Below are 19,236 nucleotides of genomic sequence, written 5' to 3' on the forward strand. Positions count from 1 at the left end.
CTTGACCTTGTGTTTCCTTGTCAGTAACGTGGGGCCGGCTCTGGAGAGTCGGCCAGCAGTGTAACTAGAGCCTCAGCCGTGTAGCTGCGTATAATAAGAACCCAGGGCAGCGTGTGAGAGCAAGAGCTTGTGGGTAATCACTCACACTGCAGTACTCAGGGACTGTGTTTGGAAGAACTGTCATTAGGGGGAAGGCCACTGAGTATTTTAAAGTCAGGCGCAGCCTGAAGTATTGGAGAGCTGTGGATGGGTTTTTGGGGACAGCAGGGGTGGGCTTTTGAAATTAGGGGTGTCCCAGAAACCCCGAATCCCTGTGGTCTAACATCTTACAAACAGGACGGCAACTCTGCCCGCTATTGCTCAAGGTGGGGGTTCATCCTAATGTACTGTAACCTGATGTTCTAGCTGTCGCCACAAGGAAGGTGTCAGCACTCGGCCAAGATGCAGGGAGGGCCTGCACCCTTCTACGCAATACCAAACTCCTGTGTGCCGTAGCTGTTCGCACAGTCGCTTGGCCTTGGCTTTCACCTGTCCACAGGTGATGTGAAGTGTTTGTGATGACCTTCTGCTGGCTCTGTGGCTGACAGAGGATTTCTGTAAGCTGGAAATCCTAGCTGATTTGTGCTGCGCTCAGTGGGACAGACAGAACTCTCAGCCGTAAGTAAGCAGTTTCTTCAAGGACTTTGGGGAGTGGGGCCAGAGGTTGGTCTGGCCCCTGCCATTTCCCGAACTTAATTTCCAATCATTTCCTCCTGGCACTCGGCTCCAGCCACTTTGGCCTCCTGGTTGTTTTTTTTTTCAACAAGCCAAGCACATAGTTGCTTCAGCGCTTCTGGAGGCTCCAGATCCCCGCTCTAGAAAGCTCATACCTCAGCCAGTCATTCAGGGCTCTGCCTCCTCACCCTTCACGCAAGGGTGGACCTGCTCTGGGGCACCCCTGACCCACACTCCGTGATGCAAATGGTCAATATGCGTGGCTCCTAACCAAAAGGTTGGCAGTTTGAGTTTTCCCAGAGGTACCTGAGAAGAAAGATGTGCCTGTCTGCTTCTGAAGAACTCGCCGTTGAAACCCAACAGACCCAAGTCAGCTCCTGCACCTTTCTTCTTTGCAGTGCAGATATATTGCCTGCTCATTGGCTTCTCCCCTCTCCTTGCCCCGATACTGGAATAGACACTTCAAGGCATCAGGGACTTGAGTTTGTTGTCCCTGTATTCTAATTTTTCCACTAGGTGAGGTGGTTTCACATAGTTTCCAAAGCATCACAGAGCTCAGGATGGTTTAGGATTTAGTCATAGAGGATGACAAAGTCTCCTGTCTTCTGCATAAACTAGCAGGAGGAAAAGCTATCTGGAATGGAAAAGCCTGCACAATGCATTATTTTAAGTCCCATCTTGGTATAAAGTTCGGATCCTGAGAGGCTGAGCATGAGGATCAGGTTAGCATTTTCTTGGTGTCTTAAAATGAATTAACATCTCATGAATTAAAGACTAGGTGTAGCCCGATGCGCCTGACCCTTAACAATGTTTTTGTTTCCCCTCCAGGGGTGGAGGGGCTATAAGTTCAATTTAACTTTACCTGCAGGTAAATTGATAGAAGCTGTGCTTGTCCTGCTTCTTATTGTCCCTTATGCGGGACACTTCTTTTAGAGTTTAATGCCATGTTTTTTCTTTCCTTAGAGAAGCTGGGTTCTCTTTTTCTCTGATAAGGGAGACTATATAATCTACCCACCCCAGCCCCTCTGGCCACTAGGAAACGGAAAACCACATTTAGTGTTCAGATGTGGAAATACGTGAGTCCTCATATTGCTCCAACTTTTTGTTTTATTTAGCTATTTGCTGACAGGAATTTCATCTGAAGATAACCTGTCTATGGAAAGAACTAGAGACTGACAAGGCATAGATTGTATCATCCTCTCCTCTCCCAAAGAGATACTGAGTAAGCAAGCTGGTTTTGAAATTCTGTTGCCCTCATGTCTTTTCACTCAGGTTACACAGCTGTCAGGTTTGTGTATTTGCTTAGGTAAAATCCCCGCTGGTTAGCCTGCACTAGCACTCTGAGGAGAGTTGGCAGCTGGGTAGCAGGGGGTGGTTAGTAAGTGGAAGTCTAACGAGACTGGGTTCCTGCTTGAAAAGTTTAACAAAACTACAAGACAAAGTGGTTGCTCGTTCTGCTTGGAAGTGAAGTGAAGGGTTTCCCATTTTGGGAGTTGAACTTCCCCTCACGGAAACAAAGCTTGCTGCCTCCACAAGTGCTCTCGGCAGAGAGGCCCGGACCCCTGAAAGTCCCACTTATACATTTAAACAGGCGTCAGTTTAAGGACTGAGTTCAGTTAGGAACAACTAGGAGACTTAGGCTATTTTATACTTAGTGATGGAAAACAAACCACCCCAAGTCACTGCCATCAAGCTGCTTCTGACTCAAAAGAGACCCTATTTAGAGCCTCCCACGGAGCAATGGGTAGGTTTGAACTGCTGACTAGGGCTCCTTCCTACATTTAAGAAAACTTGGTTTAACTAAATGTATTCCTGGCCTGGTATAGTACCAGAAATGCAAGCTGTCTGAATATATTTATTTTGAAGAAAAAACCAAAACACTTTAGTACTATAGTGGTATGTGAATAGAAAACTGTGGGGTATAATAAGTCGATATTTTTATTCACATCTGTGGCAAAGACTAGATCTTCTTAACCAGAGTTACCAATGTGGACATTGCTGTCCTAGTGTGAGCTGAGGAGGATTGAAGTGTAAAGGGCGTGGCACTTGGGGAACTGAACTGAGATCGGGCCCTTATACCATCTTGAGAAAACGCCCTGGCAGGGTAGAAGGTTTGCATGGCGGGACTAATTGCAGGCTCAGCAGTTTGAGCCCCCAGCTCTCCGAAGGAGGAAGACAAGACTTTCTATGCCTGTAGTTACAGTTTGGAAAACCCACCGGGGCAGTTGAATCCACCGACTCCATAGTGTTTCATAGGATGGCTGTGAGCCTGGACTTGATGGCAGTGAGTCTTCAGAGCTGAAATCCTAGGAGTTCAGCAGAGAAAAACAGGGTCAACACTGATATCATTGGTGCTCCTTTGGAAGTAAAAGGTCTTTAAAAAAGTCTTGCTTAATTATATTATCTTTGATCTAATTTCTAAAACCAATGTTTAATTCCCCCCTTTCCTAGTTTTTAATAGAAGTGACGCACTACTGATCCCAGATGCATAGGAAGAGTTCATGTAACGAAGTATTTTTCTGTTCCGTGATCTGATCGTTTCTGTTCTTGCCTAAATTTCCATTGTGCTCCCGGCTTCCCTTCAACACACTTTCTGTGAGTGCTGCGACGCTTCTTTCGCAGTAACTGTTCTCAGCTCCCATGTTATGGATGGAGCTCAGTTTGTACGAAGGAGGAGCGAGCGCATTCTTAGGAGTCCTAGGTTACAGAATACTGCGGCAAGTGTTTCTTTCCACTTGTGCCCATCTTACTAATATGAGGGGTATAGAAAGCCGTTAGGTTCGTTGCATTTTCAGTTGTTGATTGCTTTCTGACTCGGGGTTGATGGGTTCTTTTCCTGTGGCCACAGCAGCAATTTTAAACATAAAATAATAAAGTAGGAAATGGGTGCTTGGGTCAGTAAATAGTGTGAACGTTTTGCATGTATGTTGTCACATACATTTGTTGGTGGTGTGAACTGTGTGTGACTGTCAAAAAGCTTGAAATCCACACCGTAAACAATGCTTTAAATGCTGGAGGTGCCCCCCCCCCCCGCCCCAGGCCTTCTTGTGTATGTGTACCTGCTCAAGCCCCATGGTCACTTACGTAGTTGTGTGTGTGTGTGTGTGTGAGTCCCTGTGCACTTAAATTCCAGGTTATCCAAGATGGCTTCCTTTTTGCCAGGAGCGCCGGCCTCTTCAACAGAAAAGTTGCCTACTTTGCAAGTACAAAGGGGGCCTCAGCAAATTTGTGGGAGAAACTCCATGATCTTTTAACTACATTGTTCCTCAGCTCCTGAAGCCCACTTCCTGATGTGATTCCCTGGGTAGTACAGCCTAGGACTTAAAGATATATACACCCCCTGCTTTATTTATGCAGGAAGCTCAACGCCTCGAGTGCCCATGGTTGAGTCATACAGATGAACTTAGTTTTATCAGCTCCTTGCCCCACACGTCAGTATACATAAAGGTCACTATGAAGGATTTTGCTAATGAAGAATGCAGTGTTCCTTTTCCTGATATTCTCAGATGTTCTTCCGTGGAGTACAGAGTAGCATGTTCTTTATAATAGAAGATACCTGCATTAAGCATCAGCTGCTACCGGTTAGGTAGTTCAGAGTTAACCAGGAGGGGAGTCCGCCATCTCTGTATCGACTCTACAGGACCGTATGTGACATCTCTTAGAGGCGAGATGTAATATTATTTCTAAAAACCATGTATTTAAGTTTCCTACAACTCATGCTATGGAAACAGTTTCCTGATTTTTTAATAATTTGTAAATAAGCTTAATGAAAAATACTAATAATTCTGTGAGGGACCCATTTTTCTCATGCTCTTGTCTTGACCAGTTTTGATTGGTTTGGGGTGCATAACTGGGGTCTGGGGACTAGTGCTTTACCCCAATGAGGTGGGCTGTTGTGATAGTCCCAGAGCTTCTGGGTTCTGATAGCACTTGGGAGGCTTGTGATAACCTGTGAGACTGAAGATCTCAGAATAGGACCTCTACAATAGTAATAGGCAGGAGCGATGCTTCCTGAAAGCTGGAGCCCAGTCCCGTTTTTCACTATCTGCAGAATGTCCTGCTGAATGAAGATGCTCCTCAAAAGTGACTAGATGAAGACAGCAAATGGATGGGTTCAACAAAGACCATAGCTCACTTTTGAGGTATTGGATGAATGACATCAGTTGGTACGGTGCTATAAGTTATGTAGGATGATCAAAGTATTTTAATTGAATTTAGTACACTTAATATAAAGCCAAGGAGCCCTGGTGGTGTGATGGGTTATGCATTCAGCTGTGCCTTTTTGCTCCTGTAAAGATTTACAGCATCTGAAACCCACAGGCAGTTCTACTCTGTCCTATTCTGCTATGAGTTGGAATCAACTCGATAGCGTTTTTGTTTTAATATTATATAGCTACATAATTTTACTGGCTCATGATGTACAATTCAGAGAATAACAGTTCATACGTTCAGATTTGATTGAGAAGACCTGTTAAGATGATTGGGAAAATGTTACCTTGTTACCCATTTATTAAATACTAACATAGGAGGGAGTACCCACCCCCAAACCAGAAAAAAGTTCTGGGCAGAGCTTTTGTAGTATGTGTTTTCCTGTTAGGCGAACATCAAGCAACTTGCGTGGAATTAGTGCACCCAGTGGCGTCCCCTGGGAAGGTTCTTTCTGGTCACAGTGAATGTTTTTGTAAAAGAAGTTTCACGCAAACCTTCTTTTTGTGATGTCTGTTTTATGAGAAGAGCATGCAGCTGTGAGATTTTGTTTCCTGCTCGGGAAAAATGCCGCAGAAACTGTTGTGATGTTGAACACAGCTTACGAGGGTAAAGCGCAAGTTTATGAGTGCTTTTCTCATTTCAAAGAATGGGAAGTGTTGATTCATGACAAACCTCATTCTGGACATCCACCAACTTCCTGGATTGATGGAAAATGTCAACTCGTAGTGCACGTGGAGTTCCTTCCGCAGGTCAGGCTGTTGATCGAGCTTTCTATTTAGAGGTTCTGAAAAGATTGTGTGACAGTGAGTGACAAAAAGGCCTGATTTGTGGCAGCTGGGGGACTGGCTTTACCACCATGACAACGCACCTATTCATGTAGCCATCTAGGTGCACCACTTTTTGTCAAAAAACAGCATGCCTCTCTTGGCCCACACACCTGACTCACCTGACCTCACTCTGTGTGACTTTTTGTTTCTGTGAATAAAGAGGGACAGGAAAGGACAGTGATTTGAAGATGTAGAAGAGGTGAAGAAGTGAAGGAAAAAACGAGGAGGTGCTGTCAGCCATCCAAACAGATGAGCTTGAAAAATATTTCCAAGAATGGAATTGTGGATTTGATAAATGTATTAAGTGTAATGGAGAGTACTTTGAAGGTGATAAGGTTGTTTTGTAAAAAAAAAAAACTTTAAAACATAGCTTTGGAAAAATAATTCCATTTTTATTTTTTTGCAGGGGTGTGAGGAATATATCTCCTTGTACTTGGTAGGATCCTTGGTGGTGTAGTAGTTTTACATTGGGCTGCTAACTGCAAGGTCAGCAGTTCGAAACCACCAGCTACTCCAAGGGAGAAAGGCTAGGCTTTCTATTCCAGTAAAGAGTTCCAGTCTTGGAAACTGAGAGGGGCAGTACTACCCTGTCCTATAGGGTCGCCATGAGTCAGTATTTACTCGATGGTCGTGAGATTTTGAGAATAGATTTGGTGATGATGCTGGTGGTGTGTGTGCTGTACTAAAACCTTGTTCTGAGTGAATTAGAATGTTTTTTACTTTTTAAAATTTAAACTTTACAGTAAGAGTGGGGCTGAACTCGCCTAAGTGTCCGTGAGACCTTGAAGAAGTAGACAGGAAAGAAGAGCAGATAAACTCATGGGGCCGCATGCCACTGTAATAGCACACGTCCACAGTGATGCACTGGGGAGGCAGAGGAAGTGGGGCCCGACAACACTGTCTGTAAGTGGATGTGGGTTTCCAAGAGTACCCCTCTCTGAACCTGCCTCTCCTAACTTCTCTCTCCCACTTGGCACCAGGTGATGCAGGACAGCGCCCACCCTGCATATGTTGGGCACGGTATGAGGTTGGTATGCACTGTGGGTCGAAACTAAAATCGTCATGAAATATAGGTCTATGTCTCCATACTTCCACTTTCATAGGCTTTGCCCTGAATTAGATGTGTTACTTCCTAATAAGTTAATAATAGTAATCGAGAATAGAATAGAAGGACATCCACCTGGTTGTCTTTAAATGAGGAGGACTTGTAGCCCTATAGTCTGCCGGTGGTTGGACAGAGTTGGGAGCAGGACGCAGGTCCCTTCTTTCCCTGGTTGTGGGTTTCCCCACTGTTAAACAGGAACATCTCCACACCCTTCATCAGTGGACCAGACTCCTTGGAAATCATGTAAAAGCCCTGTGTGTTGCAGGTACTGTGCCGAGTTATGGTGATCAGCCAAGCACAGCCTTCTCTGACTTGGAATGGCATTTACAGGTGGCTGGAGAGGAAGCGTGAAGGTTGGGCTCTGGGGGCTTGAATGTGTCTGGCCTCCCGTATATTGTCCCGCCACTTGGCGAGGGAGCTGATTCATAAAGGGGCAAAAATGTTCATGTTAGTTAATAGATGCTTATTCACTTGTGGAGAGAGTGTTTGCTTCCAAGCAGAGTAGATGATTATTTATGCAGAACCGGATCTTACTGGTGGCACGGACAGCATGTTGACTGGGAAGGTCAGTGACTGGTACCAGAGCTTGCCGTTTGTTTTTCATTGTTTGCTCTGGTTTCTATGCCTTCTGAGGTCATCCACTTGCACACTGAGATGTGTGTCTAAACAAGCTTTTCAGCATTCTCCCTTTGAACTTGAATGGTGACGTTCATGATTTTTCAGAAAGAGGGGTGCTGGAAGGTCTGACGGTAAGTTCTTTGTTTCAGATGCATTTCTTCCCTGCTCTGAGAGCTACGATTGTTGTACTGGGATCTTTTTGTTTGTTGACTTGGCTGCTTTTTCCAGGCCTTTCTTGGAGGTGCTTATGGGTGGGCTCACTCTCCACCTTTCAGTGAACATCTGAGCGAGCCAAGGGCCCCCTGACAATGAATGACAGGACTGGTCTATATTTTGAAACACTGTTCTCCATGTTAGTATGAGAACCTTTGATTTGGAATTATTCAGGGAGTTCACCAGCTCCAAATATAAACAACAATGAAATTTTGAGAAACATCTGAAGTTTGATTTTTCTCCCTCCTGAGATTAAGGAAGGTTGTTTCTTGTCTGTTCATTTTATTAAGAGTATTTTCTGTGACTATCAAAACCTATCTGTGGGCAAAGGACGGGAGAAAGATGAGGCTTTCTACTCCTGTTAGAGTTAGTCTCGGAAACCCCCAGACAAGGCCATTGTACTCTGTCCCATAGAGGCTCTGTGGGTCAGAATCGACTGGATGGCAGCGAGTGAACTTAAGCTTGATGGGCTAAGGAGGAGCTCTCGTGGAGCAGTGGGCTCTGCATCGGGCTGCTAGCCGCAGGGTCAGTGGTTTAAACACTCCAACTATTCTGCGCGTCTGTTCCTATAAAGATTATAGCCTTGGGTCAGATGGTAGTTGGTTTGGGCTTTTGCTAGGTTTTTCCTTATGAGCAAAGGAATTTAAGGGCAGCCTTTCTCTCTTGGTACACACTGCTGTTCCACACTGTCTGGCATCCTCGGAGTGCACAAATATTTGTTGGAAAGGTAGTTAATCCAGACAAATAGACTCAATTTTTCCCCCAGTAAGTGCATTAATAGTCACCTTCTCTTTCAGGAAAAATATGAACTACTCTTATTAACATAGAGTACTCACCTGCCTTCTGTACATTCATCCTTATAATTGAATAAGGGAAATTTCAACAGCAGTAATAAGTATTTTGTTCTTAAGTTATTCTGACTTAGTATTTGAAAACTTTGTGATGAGCGTATCCTCGTTCTGTATGAACATGATATATAAATAACTACTGGTAGCACTGTTTGTAGAAAGTGGCCTCTGGGCTTGCCCAGCCTGCTTGGTTGGTTGCTGGGCCAAGCCAGGAGAAGGGCCTGACTCTGCTGCTTTCCAGACCTATGAAACCGTGACATCACCCACACCACCACCACCACACCACACCACACCACACCACACCACACCACACCACACCACATCTACCTTTTCTCCTTTCTAGGATGATGTGATAACATGCATGAATCTTTTTTTTAAATTGTCAAATCTATTTCTAAATCAGTTCCTGCAGGCATATCCACAGATGCATAGGTACTTCCTGGGTTCAGTTCACAAGTGCATGCTATTAGTGCAATGAGGGGATGTCCAGGGTGAACCTCAAGGTGTTGAGCTATCGAGGAAGGATGATTCTTTGCGAAACAGACATTTGCGAGCTATGTCTCGAGAGGCAGTGATTCAGCTCTGTGGGCTTTTTGACGCAGGGACAGAAGGGGGCCTTTCCAGGGCTTAGAAAATTCTTAAGCTCTTTTCTTCAGGATAATTATGTGTCTGGTACCAAATTACCATCTCAGTGTGTTAAAATAGGGTCCCTAGAAGTCAGCGTGCACTTGACCTCATGGTCAAGTTTTTATGGTTTCTGCCCCACTAACAATGTAGGACAGCAGGGCCTGAGTGTGTCAGCAGCCAGTCAGGGTATACCTACCACCCCACCCACCCTGTTCGTTCCACCTGCAGTTACTTCTAGGAGCTCCCCTCCCTTCCGGCTCCTGCTCAACACAGCTGGCTGCTGGTACAGCCTGGCCTCCTGCTGAATGGAATGGAGTGGGGGATTTCTGACCTCCACAGACTCCTGGTTGGCCCACGGGCAGTTTCTTCTTAGCCCTGCTTCATGCATCCTCATTGCTTACCCCGTCCTCCCTTCCTCACCCAGTGTTCTCAGACTCGTGCCTCCTGGCCCACTGTAGGTCTGCACCACCTGGGCCTGATGGGGCCCTGCCTTCCAGAGCCCTGCCTGGACAGTACTGTAGGTGGGAGATCCATACCATGTGTACCCTGGGGTCTGAAAGTGGGGGACAGGACCCTGGCTGTTCCTCATTGGCTTTCAGATCCTTATTCCTCCCCAAGCTCATTTCGATTGTTTCTGTCTGCCTCCTCCCATCCCTGCTATTGCCTCACATCTTTTGGAGAATTGGCATCTGGATTTTGGCTGTCTCCTGTGCCAGAAATTGGCGTTTGTTAGCAGATGAGTGCCCAGCCCTCCTTGTTTGGCACTGTGGGGTGGGGCTTTCCCAGATGTTGGACACTGACTTTAAATGCATCCTTGTTTACTCAGGACAGGAGTTTCCTAGGACACGGGTCTTTCAGTGCCGACCCAGGGAAGCCCTAGACACACTGGGATGCCCTGCTCTAGATTTATCAATACCAGGAGCGCCTTCTGACTGCTCCCCACAGCCTTCCCCAGGCCATCCAACACATCATCACCAGTGTCACCCTTCCTTACACACACACACACACACACACACACACACACACACACACACACACACTCACACACTCACACACACACACTCACACACACCCTTCCCCCCCTCGGTCTGTTCTAACATTCTGGGTGTCAGTCCCGCCCCGCCTGTGTCAACAAGATCAACACACCAACTTCCTGTCCACACATCATCCCAGCAAATCCCAATCCTGGAGGGTTGAAGAGCCTCCCATTTCCCTTGTCATCCCTGAACTACCGAGTTCTGCCAAAGAGAAGTGCCACACGACACCATGGTCACCGTCCTCACAGGGACCCTGCATGCTTGGACACGGAGCTTTCCCCGCACCAGTGCACACGTTCTCCATAGAGATGAGTCCCGGCCGTTTCAGCTCCCTTAAACTTCAATTCCAACCCAACCCCTTTCCCTGTTTCTCTCTTCCTCGCAGCAGACGACCACCATTTTCCCTACTACCAAAATAGCCATGCGAACGCCTCTGTTCTTCCCACCTTACCTCGGCAATGATGCCTTCTCCTGGAGCCATCCCACTTCCATTTTCTGTTTATGGGGTAGAGGTCACCGCTCTAAGAGCTGGTTTCTTCACACCATCCGATTCTGTTGTCTATGTCAGCTTCAATCCCGGTGCTTCCTTCTTATTAGCAGGTACAGTTCCCAAGAAACTCCCATCTCCAAAGAACAAACCTCCAAGGAATGACCCTCTGGTGCCCACCTCTTCGGGCATCCCTTCCTCCCTCCTTCTCTTTGACTGGAACTTTCTGCTTTGCATCTCCTCTGTATTGCTGCCTCGCCTCACACATGATCAAACACTGGGACGAACTGACAGACAAACTGGACGAGCGGAGATCAGGACCCCTGAAAGCATTGCCCTGAGAACCTCTCTACTGAGAAAGGAGCCTCTCCCCTGAGAGCACCTCTGAAATAGCGGAGTGGCTTGCAGATTGAAGGATGCGACCCTTAATATCGGTGCTCTGCCTCAGCCCTCTCCCCTCCCTGTGAGACCAGAGGTGTACGTTTCTCTAAAGTGGAGAGGGGAGGATACTGGGCCAGGGAAAATGTGGGTCCTGGAAAAGAAACACAGCACACGTAAACCTTGTTCTCGCTAGTATCGTTTTCAGTTTCCTTAAAACTTCCTTATAATAAGCCCCAGTGATCATCTTGCGCCCCTTGAGAAAATGTATCCAGACGACTCCTTTGGTTCCGCAGGGCAGCCACCATAAACTTTGGACCTGACCCTTCTACCACCAGATACACCCAGAAACTACAGTTTAAAATTTTGGGCTAAAAAACCCCTAAAAATATACATATAATTGAAAGAAAATAGCTGAAGATGATGAGAATGCTTAATGAAACATTTATTTCCTACAATTTTTCTGATCTTTTTAGTGTGAGTCACAGGTTTTATAAGGTGGTTTTTGAAACCCCCTGCCCATGCCCCTTTTAAAAAAAATATGAAATAAAAGTTTCTATGATTTTTAGCCATTCTTCCTTTTATTTATCTTTTTTTTGGGGGGGCTCATACAAATCTTATGACAATCCATCATTCAGTTGTATTAAGCACACTTGTACATTTGTTGCCATCAACATTTCTAAAACCTTTTCTTTCTACTGGAGTCCTTTTGGTATCAGCTCTTCTTTTTTCCTCCTCCTTCCTTAACCCTCCTACCCTTGTGAATTCTTGATCAATTATATATTATTGTTGTTTCATGTCTTACACTGTTTGTTGTCTCCCTTCACCCATATTTCTGTTATCCTCCTGGGGGAAGCTATATATCCAACTTTGTGATGGGTTCCCCCTTCATCACCTCCTGCCACCCGCTACCATCCCCTACCCCCATGATCTCGCTACTCCCCCAACTGTCCCTGAGGATTTTTGCATCTTGAGTTCTGTGTGTCCAGAACTCTTATCTGTAACAATGTGTGTACTCTGTCCTAGCTGGATTTGTCAGGTAGAACTGGGTCATGGTGGGGGGGGGGGCGGGGGAAGCATTCAGGAAGTAGAGAAATGTGTGTTTCGTCAGTGCTATTCTGCACCCTGGTTGAATTGCCCTTCAGTGGGGATGTCCAGTTGTCTACAGATGGGCTTTGACTCTCCACTCCAACCTTCCTCTTTTCACATCGATATAATTGTTTGTTTCGAACTTTTTGTTATCTGATCCGGTAGACTCCTCATGATCTCATAGAATGGTGTGCTTCTTCCATGTAGACTTATTTGCTTCCCTGCTAGATGGCTGCTTATTTATCTTCAAGCCTTTAAGACCCCAGATGCTTTATCTTTTGACAGCTGAGCACCATCCGCTTTCTTCACCACATTTGCTTACATACCCATTTTGACTTCAATCTTGTTGGGAAGGTGAATATGAAAGAGTGCCAGGTTATCAGAAAAAAGTGTTCATGTGTTTAGGGAGGCCTAGAGTAGAGGCCCAGAGTCTCTCTGCTATCTTAATACTTAACATATAAAATATATATACATTGGCCTCTATCCCTTTCCTTATAAATTAATATTTTCGCATCTGTATGTGCCTAGAGCTATACTTCTTAAAAAGCTTATGTCTTCTACTTCTCTATTTCATTTCACCTTCCTATTGTCCCACTATCATGCTCACGGCTCTTATTCCTCTCATATACACTGCACTTGATCAAACCCCACCAGGCGTTATACCCCCTCGTCACCATCAATTTTAGATCTCTTGTTGTTCCCTTATCCCTAAGTTTGTTGACTTCTGCTCCCCCACCTCACCCCTTCCTCTCCCATGTTCCCCCGCCCTCCCAGGACTGCTGTTCCTGTTGTTTCCCCTCGGGATTGTTTGTCCAGCCTATCGTCTAGATAGACATAGTGCCCACACCCTTAGCTAGAGTTTATACCTGTTCTCAGTCAACACTGGCTTTTTTTTTTTTAGGACTTTATTTGTTGGAGCCTTTTCAGGGAAAGAAGAAACATTTTCTGTGATGCCTTCTTTACTGCCTTTACACAGATTTTGACGATTATTTAACAGTTGGTTTAAGTCCTAAACCACTGGTAATTTCCACCACTGCATTCACTCACAGTCAAGCTAACCACAGTAGCTTCATCTCTGCATCTTTGTGTGTGTGCATGTGAATAGATTGCTTTGCCTGCTCTGAAAAATTCAGCTAACTTTGAAGCCCACTGTGACCTTCACTTAAAAGCTGAGTTGAGGCTAAAGTCCATCCAGTCCTGGGTCAGAGAGGTTCAGATCAGAGGCAGGAGATCTGAAATCTTTTTTTTTTTTGGTGGCAGTTTTAAAACCTTTATTAGCGAATCAGCCACTAGTTTCCATCTGCATCGACTGTCTGTAGGTTTTGAAAGTGGTCACAGGCACGTGGGTTACCAGAGTGTTGGGCTTGTTTGGGGAATCTTCAGCCTCAGTGCGTTTCCTGGGCAACCGCACATGGATATGCCGTAGGGGGCGTTCCTGCTTCCTTTGACCCAGACAGCTTTGTTGCGCCTGGTGTCAATTCGTACATCTGGTGTCCCTATCTCCTTCATGGCAAACTTCCAAATCTCCTTGAGTGCTCTAAGGGCGCGCTTCTTGAAGCCCTCGCCATGAATGGATGGGCTTGTGAATGTTGATGGTGTACTCTCTGGTCTCGACCTCCTTGATAGCCGGCAGGCCCTCTTTCTTCTCACCACCCTTCTTTTGCGGGAGCCGTAGTGCTGGGACTGAGATCGGAATTCTTATCCAGCCCCTCTGGAAGTGCTAGAGGGCCGCATGAGCACAGCTCTCAGCTTCCCTTCCCTGTTCTGTCTCTCTCTTTCATGTCCTGTCATTTTGATTGCTATTGTTGTGCATGGGAAATTCAGCATCAAAGAACACTGAATCCGTGAAGTCACTGTGGTAGAAGGTGAGATTCACAGTCTGCTGGGACACACACAAGCGCTCTGTCTTGGTGTTGTAAGGTGTTTGACAAACAAATTCAGAATGCAAACCCTCAAAGCTGGTGTTATCTGGTATGATTGCCTCTAAAATAAGGAGTGTGTGTGATTTTTCAAATAGAGGCATATTTATGATGCTGTTTCTCTCATTCATAGGCCAGCTTATGCCTATAAAATACCGGTGGGTTCGACTAGAATGATAGCAAGCATCTGTTTCCTTTCGCCCATGGTTTTTGCGTATTCAACAGATTCATGTCACCTTCCTATGCCTATTTTAAGCTTTAAAAGGTTTCCTCTTTATTTTAATAGGGATTAATTGGGGAACTTTCTTTAAGGCTGTCAGGAAAAGTGATTACTGTTGAACCTTCTACCGGTGGCTCTTTGGAGATACATCTCAGGTGAGCAGGGTTCTCCGTCCAAGTAAAGGGCAGGATGCTCGGTTGCTCCCCAGTAGCAGTGCAGCCACTCTCTGGGTTCAGACCTGATCTGAAAACCGCCATGTAACTGTCCTCTGAGTTACTGTATGGAGTTCTTCCAGTGGGGTGTTTTGTGTTTCCCTTTACAATGTTTGTGGCTGGAAGTTGAAGCGACGTTAAAGAAACCCAAAGGGCAGCTCACATCTGGGGACTAGCTTCCTGCCAAGCCCTCTGTTGAGAAAGTGTTTTTGTTGATGGTTATGTGGCAGATGGGGTATTGTTTTAAAGCATGACTTCCGGCTCCTGTAAATCTACTGTCTCAGAATATCACAGGGGCAGGTCTACTTTGTCCGGTAGGGTCGATGTGGGTCAGCTTCAACTCAGTGACAATGAGTTTGGTTTGGTTTATTGCCAGTTTAAGGTTTCTGTTCTCTATGGACTTGAATCCAAATCCACTGATGACCTCTTCTCTTCTCCTAAAGATTAGTGTGATTAGATGCTGTCAAGTCAGTTCTGACACCTAGCAGCCCTAGGGACAGTAGAATGACCCTCTGCCACCGTGGTTGCTGTGGCTAAACCCATTGTGGCTGCTGTGTCATTCCATCTTGTTGAGGACGTCCCTCCCTTGTAATGATCCTTTCTTTACCAGTCATCAGATTCTTCTCCAGGGACTGTACTCTCCTGACAACATGTCCAGAATCTGTGAGTGCAAATCTCAGCACCCCTGCTTCTAAGGAACACTCTGACTCGTATTCTTTCAGCACAGATGTGTGTGTTACCTGGCGGTTCACAGTACTTTGAATATTTTTGCCAACAGCTTAACTCAAATGCATCAGTTCTTTGTCCTTATTCAGTGTCCAGTTTTCACTAGTATCTGAGGTGACTGACAGTACCGCCGTGTGGCTTGGATCAGGCACACCGTAGTCTTTGACATATTTTGCTCTTTAACGCATTAGCTAAGTCTTGGGCAGCAGAATTCCCCAATGTAGTACGTCATTTCATTTCTTGACTGCTGCTCCCATGGGCATTGATTGTGGATCCAAGTGGAATGAAGTCTTGGACAATTTCAGCCTTTTCTCCATTTACCATTATACTGTTGGCTGGCCCAGTTGTGAGGATTTTTGTTGTTGTTGTTGTTGTTTTTATATACTGACGGCTAACCTACACCAAGAGAGTGCCCTGGAGGCATAGTGGTGATGAGCAGGCCGCTGACTGCAACTTGCCAGCATTTTGAAGCCATGCTTGCAGAATGACAGGACTTTCAACTCTCATACAGAGTTAGTTTTGGAAACCCAGAGGGCAATTATGCCCTGTCCTGGAGGGTCACAATGAGTAAGAGTTGACTCAATTGTAGTAAGTTTAATGTTTTTTTGCTTTGATTTTTACATCCATACTGAAGGCCTGTAGTCTTTGTTCTTCACCAGCAAGTGCTCAAGTCCCTACAGGTCTCACAGGTGGTAAGGAGCCTTCCTTCCATCTTAATGCCGCCTACTGCTCTCCATGCAGTCCAGCTCCTCAGATGGTCTGTTCAGGATACGGACTGAGTAACTGTAGGTAGACCCAATACAACCTTGATGCACACCTTCCCTGATTTTGAACCATTTGGCATTCCCTTGCTCGTTAATAAGTGCGCAGTCTTCTTTCAAAACATATTTTTAAACAGATTTATTGGCACATAATTTGCATAACATACACTTCAGTAGTACAACTGTTCAATTATATCAAGAATTGTACAATCATTACTATTTCAATTTTAGAACACCCCCATGATTAAATCGCCTTTAAAATGAGTTGCGCCATTAGTCAATTCTAGTGCTCCCTCCCCCCTCCGTCTTCATTTCCCTCCCTGTCATCCCCACCCCCTACGCTTCCCCTGTCAATCCCTGTATTAGTTATTATCACTCTTTTTCTCCTTTTTTTGAGGGCTGGGATGGGCTAAGGGTTTGGAATGGTTGGTATTTGCCAGCTAATGCAGCCGGGAAGAAAAGGAGAATGTAATCGTATTATGAAAAATTCTGCCAAATGTTCTAGTTACTTGATGCTGCTACTTCCTGGTTTCAAACCCCACGTGAAGGCCACCCTTCACTGCCTCTCGAGATTGTGTATTGCCTCAAGCGGAATTCCTGGCATATTTGAGGCCCTGCCCCTCTAATTTTTGCCAGACTCCCAAGCCACAACTGGCCCAAGGCATCTTATACCAGCTTTAGCCTCTCCCCTGCCTTATTTTATTGATGGTGAGGACCTTGCTGATGGAGAAGTAAGTTTGACCATAATGATTGTTGCAGTACACGGCTCAGAGTAAGTGCTAGCCTGTGTCTTGGCCTTGCCTTGAGTAAAGGCTGAAAACCTCATCCTGTCTTACACATGCTAGACACTCTCCTCCCTTCCTTTCGTAAATAGACTATTCATAAGCGTTTTATTACTCATGCTTACAGACCTGATAAAAGACGTCATCTTTTCTAAAGTCAGAGAAAGGTGTGCCTGGGGGAGGTGTGTTTGCAGGAGGCCAGACGAGAGAAAGATAAAGCAGAATTTGGTCCTGGCCCAGTGAACTAGTTGAGCGGACTGCAGTCCCCAGCTAGTGAGCGGCAGCTTGGTCACCGGTCATTGCGTGTTTGTGACAGGCTTGGAGCCTTCATCAGCACAAGGCCCCTCCCAGAGGCCAAGACAAGGAAAGGCAGCGTGCACTTGCCTGAGGGTTTTGAAAGGGGTCACCTGTGTTGTGTCGTGGATTCTTGCTTTCCCCTGGTGCGTTCTATGGATCTGCATTACAGTCCAGCTTAACTTCTGAGGACCAAGTGTGCTGCGGTTTACTGTGAAAGCCATCGATCCATTCTTGAGCCTCCATGTAAATTCACCTTCCCCTCCAGGTTCTTTCTATTTAATTAGCCCTGTGCCACAGCCTTACCCTCAGGCTGAGTGCTTTAGAAAGTGGATCACTACCACCCCAAGCTGGTCCAGGGAGGAACACACTAGCCTACAGACCTGCCTGGATGAGTCCTTACGGAATTTTTGGCGGGGGTGGGGTGGGGTGTGTGTGTCACATAGCCATGAGTCATAGCCCGGCTGCTTTGGTTGTAGAGCCTTGCCTGACTCAACCTTGGAAGCTCATCTGTCTGGCATAATGTCCAGGTCCCCAAGTCACTGACATGATTTCATCCCCTCTTCTGTCCTCCTGCCTGCATCGAGGATGTATTGATCTGCGCAGTCTCCTTGGTCCTCCCACACCCTGTCCAAGCTGCCCGGTTTGTGGTGAATCCTTGTGGGTGGCAATTTGGCCTCATGCAGATGATCTCCCTCATCCGGATGAATTGTCTTTGTCCTGTTTAAGATGTAATGATTGTGTCTCTTTAAATTATATTTGACTTTGGAGTCTCTTCTGCCAGCCACAACAATATCCAGTGATGATTATTATTACTTTTATTGCTAACACATGGCCCAACTGCAGCCGGAGCCTTAGTTTCTCGGACTCCAAGCCTTAGACTTTGCCTGCTGTTTCTCACTACTCTCATTTCTGGGAGGAGTCCTTGGGCGTGGTGCAGAGGGTGGCTAGAGGCTTGAGTCTGTCCTAGGGGAAAAAGACCCCACACTTGTTTATTTAAAAAAAATCATTTTATTGGGGGCTCATACAGATCTTATCACAATCCACACATACATCCATTGTGCTGAGCACATTTGTACATTTGTTGCCATCATCATTTTCAAAACATTTTCTTTCTACTTGAGCCCTGAGTATCAGCTCATCCCCCAGCCTCCATTCCTCATGAACCCTTGATAATTTAAATATATATTTTTTCATTTCTTACACTGACTGCTGTCTCCCTTCACCCACTTTTCTGTTGTTTGTCCCTCTGGGAGGGGGTTATATGTAGTTCATTGTGATCGGTTCCCCCTTCTCCCCCCACCATTCCCTCCCCCTCCTGGTGCCACTATCTCATTGTTGGTCCTGAGGGGTTTATCTGCCCTGGATTCCCTGTGTTTTGAGCTCTTATTTGTACCCGTGTACACGCTCTGGTCTAGCCGGATTTGTAAGGTAGAACTGGAGTCATGCTCGTCAGGGGGAGGGGTGGGAACATTAAAGAACCAGAGGAAAGTTGTATGTTTCATTGGTGTCAAGTTTATTTTATAGAGACCCTTTTTTCAGACTTAAACAGGACAAAGACAAACCAAAGGCGCATCACCAGGAAGAGGGAGACCAGCAGTGTTAGGGCATAATAACAGGGCCTAAGCATTCACAGCCACGGGCTCAGGGAATCCAGCCAACACTGTCACAGGCAGGTCAAAGGAAATGGGAAAGGGACCATGATGAGGAGCGTGTACTATGTAGATTAGACAAGCCTACAGAATTGGTTATGGCGTCCCCAACCATCTAGGATGAGGTGTGACTCATGACAGAATGGCCTTGGGACTACCATTTCCATTAAGGGCACAGCCAGGTAAGGCTTTGAGGACGGGACTACCTGCCCTGCTCTGGACCGACTCAGGGAGTTAGTAAAACCCCTTGCAAGCACCGCACTGACGGAGGGCAGAGCTTTTGCACATTGCCTGTCAATGGCCAGGAGGCACTCAGTGGAGTGGGCTCCCACTGCGAAAGCTAGCTAGCCTTCCACAAGCTAGCTGCTTAGAATTTAAGTTCGATCGCAAGTCCACCAAGGGAGCCTTTGACGAAAGGCCCATCTATTTTCCTTTAAGGAAAGAGTCACCCGGTGAAGACCGCGTGGAGCACAGTTCTACTGCGACATGTATTAGATGGCCATGTGTTTGAGTTGACT

General features: G+C 46.0%; 1 protein-coding gene across 3 annotated transcripts in view; it reads left to right on the forward strand.

Moving 5' to 3' along the window:
• FAM107B (family with sequence similarity 107 member B) overlaps positions 1–19,236 on the forward strand; it is a 77,796-nt gene that overhangs the window by 16,888 nt on the left and 41,672 nt on the right. The window contains exon 1 of one of the 3 annotated variants that reach the window (XM_075552349.1): positions 16,705–16,721. The exons of the other annotated variants lie outside the window; for them this stretch is intronic. The gene's annotated coding sequence lies outside the window, so the exon portion shown is untranslated. Of the gene's footprint in view, positions 1–16,704; positions 16,722–19,236 lie in introns of those variants that run through there. 3 annotated transcript variants of the gene reach the window in all.

The sequence above is a fragment of the Tenrec ecaudatus genome, chromosome 6 (assembly GCF_050624435.1).
Source record: "Tenrec ecaudatus isolate mTenEca1 chromosome 6, mTenEca1.hap1, whole genome shotgun sequence".
Classification (NCBI taxonomy): domain Eukaryota; kingdom Metazoa; phylum Chordata; class Mammalia; order Afrosoricida; family Tenrecidae; genus Tenrec; species Tenrec ecaudatus.